The sequence below is a fragment of the Orycteropus afer genome, unplaced genomic scaffold (genome assembly GCF_000298275.1).
Source record: "Orycteropus afer afer isolate SDZICR_OR568_19922 unplaced genomic scaffold, OryAfe1.0 scaffold00212, whole genome shotgun sequence".
Taxonomy (NCBI): Eukaryota; Metazoa; Chordata; class Mammalia; order Tubulidentata; family Orycteropodidae; genus Orycteropus; species Orycteropus afer.
The window spans coordinates 1,945,077-1,951,991 of NW_006921799.1; the positions used below are offsets into that span (position 1 = coordinate 1,945,077).

At 38.6% G+C, this 6,915-nt stretch overlaps 1 pseudogene; it reads left to right on the forward strand.

Moving 5' to 3' along the window:
• The first annotated feature begins 6,389 nt into the window (after nt 1-6,389).
• Nucleotides 6,390-6,487, forward strand: LOC122150719 (annotated as a pseudogene).
• Nucleotides 6,488-6,915: the final 428 nt, after the last annotated feature.

The window sequence follows — 6,915 nt, forward strand, 5'->3', positions numbered from 1 at the left end:
AAGTTCTAAGGAGTGTGTATCTCCATGTGTTATAATTCACCTTGTAAACCTATCTATTGTTTGGCTGAAAATTCAGCCTCAGGAGTGAGTTCAGTTCCAGCTTCTAAGGGTGACTAAAGACCATAGTCTTAGGGGTTCCACCAGCTTATATCCAATCAGTAAGCCTAGACTTTTTATTATTATTATTATTTTGAATGTTGTTCTACATTTTTTTCCCACTCTATCTGGGACCTTCTAATGCAATCAATTCCTTTCAGAACAGTGGTAGTAGTAGCGGGCACCACCTAGTTTTGGTTTCAAGGTCATGGATGCTAAGATTCACTTGGGCTATTAGTACTTCAGACCGATTATTTCCATGTGTCCTTGATTTTCGTCACATTTCTTTGCCCCAGATGAGGAAAGAGCAGTAGTGTCACGTTAGATGGCAGTTCATGAGCTTTTAAGGCCCCAGTCATCAAAGTTGGATGTAGAACATTTTCTTTGTGCACTAAGTTGTGTCAATTGATTTTGATGTGCCATTAGACTATGGTCCTGAGCCCCCAGGCCCAGTTTCATGATCTTAAAATCCATCACTGATTCTTCATCACCCACCTGTGTTTCTCAATCTGGAATACACATATCCAGATATGCCAGCAATGTGCTAGGGGAATTGAAAACCAATGGACAACATTTTCTTGGAAATTCCATTTTATTCTATAACAAACAATTTAAAACACTATTTTAGCATTAAAAATAATATGAAAAATGCAAAAATATGACAGGAGACTTTAAATTTTCACTTATGATGTCCACTTCAGGTTATGCCCCCCAAACTTCATGGTGAGAAATGGGCTATATTTTTTTTTTTTTTTTTTTACTCTTTAAACAAAATGTTTGAAAGGCATTGTGGATGAGGAATAAAATTCAAACTTCTTAGTACAGTATTTAAAATCCTCCCGTGATGTGGTATATGTCTATTATTTTAATAGCCTCATCATCTTCTGTTTCCCTCTCTCTCAGAGCTCATGCAAGTTATTTTCATCCCTTATCTTCCTGTGCTGCTTCAGGCACAAAAGCATAAGCTAGAAAAGGGTATGCAATGTGGAGGACACAGTGAATAATTTGGGATGATGTAAGCTTAGAGGAAAGAAGCCTGAATAGTGCTAGCAGTTTGCATTCCCTGCTAACTCAAAGGCTTGTGGTTCAAATCCTCTCAGCGAATCCATAAAAGTAAAGCTTGGCAAACTACAAATTACACAAGAAAACACTACAGAGCAGTTCCACTCTGTAACACATAACGTCACTATGAGTTGGGAGCCAACTTGACGGCAGCTAATAAATTAGAAGTTTGGGAGAAGAAAGAGATGAGTTTGGAAAGAGATTGAAAGGATTATTGAGGCAAAGTTGTAAAGAACATTGTCTGCCACTGTACAACGGATAAGCTACAAGGCAATGGGGAGCTCCTGAATGATTTAAGTGGAAGAATGACAGGATCATCTATCTTTTAGAAAAAAAGGCTCTAAGCTACAATATGGTACCTGTGGCAGTAAAGTGGTGTATGAGCCAAAGGGACAAGACTGGTGTGGAGCTCTGGGCAATGGTCTAGATAAAAAATAAAATCTTGAACAATCACTGAAGAATGAATGTAATGTATTTCATGGAAATATAAGAGACACTTTTTACTCTAGGGTTTTGACATTAAAACAAAAATTTCAACTACAACAAGAACTGTGTTAATGCTTCATTTTGGTAAACATAGTGTAGGAGATGTTTCAGATACTCAAATTAGTGAAATTGTGTTCAGGTTTTCTAGTCTAATACCCAACACATATAAATTTACAACAATGAGACAAGTCACAGGGCAATCTGAGTATCAGTTTCAGGCTTAGGATGCCCTTGTCACCTTGGACCCTACTCCAAGCATGAACCTTGTCACCTGAAACCCTGTTACAACTATAGAACTCTTAACTATATCCCAAACCTGAAGGCAAAATATACCTTCTTAAAGAATGCTCTGTGACTGCTACTCACTGGAGACTATGACAGGAAGCTGCATACCTGTGGGCCCAGAGGTATACATGTGACATTAGTAGGCTCACTTCACTGTAATATAATTAGATCTTTGCAGGTCTGTCTCTCTTTTAGACTGTGAGCAATCAGAAAGCAAGGCCAAGTTGTCTTTCCCATGCATCCCTAGCACTCTGCCCAAAGCCAATACAAATTAGGCAAAAAATAAAGTTTACTGGATAAGCACATTAAAGAATTAAGAACACAAAGAAACCAGCCTCATTTTGTGCTTAAACTTCATATATGCATGTATTTTTCAAAGAAAATGCAGGGACATGTGTAAACTCATTGCAAAATAAATGACTGTCTTACAAAATTAAATGACCCTGCTATAAAATGACAGTTTAAAAGGGGCAGTAGGCAAGACTAAGCCCCAAGCCCCCTAGAGCCAGGATAGGGAGAGATCAGGAGCAGCTGGGTACCACAGAGTGGCAGGTTTCAGGTAGGAATTAGGTAAGAGGAGGGTGCAGAGGTTTCCAACAGCTAAGGGAGACAAACTTGTCTGTCAGTTTGTCATCCTGTGAGGTGTGTATGTTGCTGTGAGGCTTGAGGCTGTCCCACGGGTGTTTCAGATGGCAACACAGTTGCACATGGTGCACAGGTTTCAACACAGTTTACATACTAAGACAGACTAGGAAGAAGGAGAAAGCCATCCACTTCTCAAAAATTGGCCAGGAAAATCCTTACGAATAGCAGAGAAACACTCTCTGATACATTACTGGGCAACTTATGAATAGCTTGGAGACATTGTCCAAAACAGTGCAGGAAGACTTGCCCCTTGAGTTGGAAGGCACTCAAAATAGGACTGGGAAAGTGCTGCATCATTAGAGTAGAACCAACCTTAATGACATGGATAAAGTAAGTCTTTCAGGACATCCATGTGATGATATGGCATGACTCAAATTGAGGAGAAACAGCTGCAAACATCCATTAATAATCAGAATGTGGAATGTACGAAGTATGATTCTAGGAAAATTGGAAGTTGTCAAAAATGAAATGGAATGCATAAAGATTGATATCCTAGGCATTAGTGACCTGAAATGGACCTGTTTTGGCCATTTTGAATCAGATAACCATATGATATACTATGCTGGGAATGAAAATTGAAGAGGAATGGCATGGCATTCATCATTACAAAAGATGTTTCAAGATCTGTCATGAAGTACAATGGTGTCAGTGGTAGGATAATATCCATTCGCCTACAAGGAAGACCAGTTAATACGACTATTATTCAAATTTATGCACCAACCACCAAAGAAAATGGTGAGGAAATTGAAGATTTTTATCAACTTCTACAGTCTGAAATTGACTGAACTTGCAGTCGAGATGTGTTTCTTATCATTGGTGATTGGAATGCAAAAGTTGGAAATTAAGAAGAATCACCAGTAGTTGGAACATTCGGCCTTGGTGACAGAAGTAACACTGGAGATCGCATGATAGAATTTTGCAAAACCAATGACTTATTCCTCGCAAATACCTTTCTTCAACAACACAAATTGTGGCTATACATGTGGACTTCACCAGATAGAGTACACAGGAAACAGATTGACTACATCTATGGAAAAAGTTGATAGAAAAGCTCAATATCTTCAGCCAAACAAGGCCAGGAGCTGATTGTGGAACAGACCATCAACTGCTCATATGCAAGTTCAACTTGAAGTTGAAGACAATTAAAACAAGTACACCAGAGCCAAAATATGGCCTTGAATATATCCCTCCTGAATGTCAAGACCATCTAAAGAATAAATTTGATGCATTGAACACCAATGACCAAAAACCAGAAGAATTGTGGGATGGCATCAAGAACATCATCCATGAAGAAAGCAAGAGGTCATTAAAAAGATAAGAAAAAAAGAAAGTACCAAAATGGATGTCAGAAGAGACTCTGAAATTTGCCCTTGAGTGGAAGAGTAGCTAAAGCAAGAGGAAGAAATGACAAGATAAAAGAGCTGAACAGAAGATTTCAAAAAGCAGCTCAAGCAGACAAAACCAATTATTGTAATGAAATGTGCAAAGACCTGGAGTTAGAAAACCAAAAGGGAAGAATACACTTGGCATTTCTCAAGCTGAAAGAAGTGAGGAAAACATTTAAGCCTTGTGTTGCAATATTGAAAGATTCTATGGGCAAAATATTGAATGATGCAGGAACCATCAAAAGAAAATGGAAGGAATACACAGAGTCACTATACCAAAAAGAACTGGTTCATCTTCATCCATTTCAGGAGGTGGCATATGTTCAAGAACCAATGGTACTGAGGGAAGAGGTCAAAGCTGCACTGAGGAAACTGGCAAGGAACAAGGCTCCAGGAATTGGTGGATTACTCATAGAGATGTTTCAACATACAGATGCCCCACTGGAGGCATTCACTCGGTTATGCCAAGAGATTTGAAAGACAGCTACTTGGCCAACTGACTAGAAGAGATCCATATTTGTACCCATTTCGAAGAAAAGTGATCCCACAGAATGTGGAAATTATCGAACAATGTCATTAATATCACATGCAAGTAAAATCTTACTGAAGATAATTCAAAAATGGTTGCTGCAGGATATTGACAGAGAATTTCCAGAGGTGCAGGCTGCATTCAGAAGAGAATGTGGAATGAGGGATATCATTGCTGATGTCAGATGGATCTTGGCTCAAGGCAAAGGATACCAGAAAGATGTTTACTTGTGTTTTATTGACTATGCAAAAGCATTTGATTGTGTGGATCATAACAAATTGTGGATAACATTTGTTCTGGAATGGGAATTCCAGAACATTTAATTGTACTCATGAGGAACCTGTACATAGAATGGGAGGCTGTCGTTCAAACAGAAAAACAGAACACTGCATGGTTTAAAATCAAGAAGGGAGTGCATCAGGGTTGTATCCTTTCATCATACTTATTCAATCTGTATGCCGAGCAAATAATCCAAGAAGCTGGCCTATACGAAGAACATGGCATCAGGACTAGAGGAAGAATCATTAACAACCTGCAATACATTGACGACACAACTTTGCTGCCTGAATGTGAGGATGACTTGAAATACTTACTGATGAAGATTGAAGAATACAGTCTGCAGTATGGATGACATCTCAATATAAAGAAAACAAAAATCCTCACAACTGGACCTATAAGCAACATTACAATAAATGGAGAAGAGATGGAAATTTTCAAAGACTTCACATTGCTTGGTTCTATAATCGACACCAATGGAAGCAGCAGTCAGGACATCAGATGAGGTATAGCACTGGGCAAATCAGCCGCAAAGGGCCTCCGTCAAGTGCTGAAGAGCAAAGATGTCTCCTTGAGGACTAAGGTGTGCCTGACACAAACTATGGTATTTCCAATCACCTCCTATATATATGAGAGCTGGACAATGAATAAGGAAAACCGAAGCAGAGTTGATGCTTTTGAGCTGTGGTGTTGGCAAAGAATGCTGAAAGCACCAGTGACTGCTAAAAGAACTAATAGGTCCGTCCTGGACGAAGTGCAGCCAGAATGCTCCTTGGAGGCGAGAATGGCCAGACTTCATCTCACATACTTTGGTCATGTTGTCAGAAGGGACCATTCCCTGGAGAATGATGTCATGCTTGGTAAGGTGGAGGGTCGATGCAAGAGGGGAAGGGCCTCAACAAGGTGGATGGACACGGTGGCAGTGACAATGGGCTCAAGTGTAGCAAGAATAGTGGAGCTGGCTCAGGACCAGGCAGTGTTTCATTCTGCTGTCCATAGGGTCGCTATGAGTTGGAGATGACTCAATGGCACTTAACAACAACAGCAACAACATAAAATGACAATTTAATGCACATGTATTTTTTCTAAGTGGTAATGTCATTAGTAAATGTTTTATTTGTAAGGAAAAAATAAATAACAATCATGCCTATAAATGTACAATTTGATGTTTTTAAACAATTCTCATAGATTTCCCAATCTTCCTTCCAAGGAGTTGCTGGTGAGTTTGAACCACCAGCCTTCTAGTTAGCTGTCACGTGCCTTAGGCACTATGCCACCAGAGCACCTACATTAAGGTTTGATAATGACCTTAGTGGGATTTTACTCTGTCCCTTAGACCACTTCCTAGAAAAAGGAAATATGATTCTATTCTGCTTGTCATCTACCTACTTAAAATGGCCCATATAAAAGTTCTGATGTCACTGAGTGGATGTCTATAACTAAAAAAATATAAATTAATTTTTAAAAGGTAGAAGCAATATATAAAAACTTTTTGGTTATGTGGGTTCAATTCTTCACAGACTAGAAATCAACAAACCTCAAGAGGACCCTGTTGGGATGTAAAGTAAACTCCTCAAAAAAATATTTATTGAACATTTTTTAGATTCAGAGAAATAGTAGGGTATTTGCTTTGGCAGCATATATACTAAAATTGGAATGATACAGAGATTAGCCTGGACCCTGCAAGGATGACATGCAAATTCATGAAGTGTTCCATATTTTTAAGATGAGAAGATATCTATTCAACAAGCTCAATGAACCCAAAAGAAAATCACCAAGACGTATCATTATCAAACTGACCAAAAACAAAGGCAAAGAAAGAATCCTGAAAGCAACACAGGAAAAATGAAGAGTTACCTACAAAGGGCATCTAATAAGACTAAGTTCTGATTTCTCTGCAGAAATCATACAAGTGAGAAGGCAATGGGATGACATACATATAACCCTGAAAAAAAAAAAAAAAAAGCCCAACCAAGAATTATATACCCAGCAAAATTGTCCCTCAAATATGATGGTGAAATTGGTATAGTTCCAGGGATAATTCCAAATTAAGGAAATTTGTTAAAAAGACCAACCTTACAAGAGATACTAAAAGGAGTTCTTCAGACATAGAACCAATAACAGCAAACAACAGCAAAAAAAAAAAAAAAA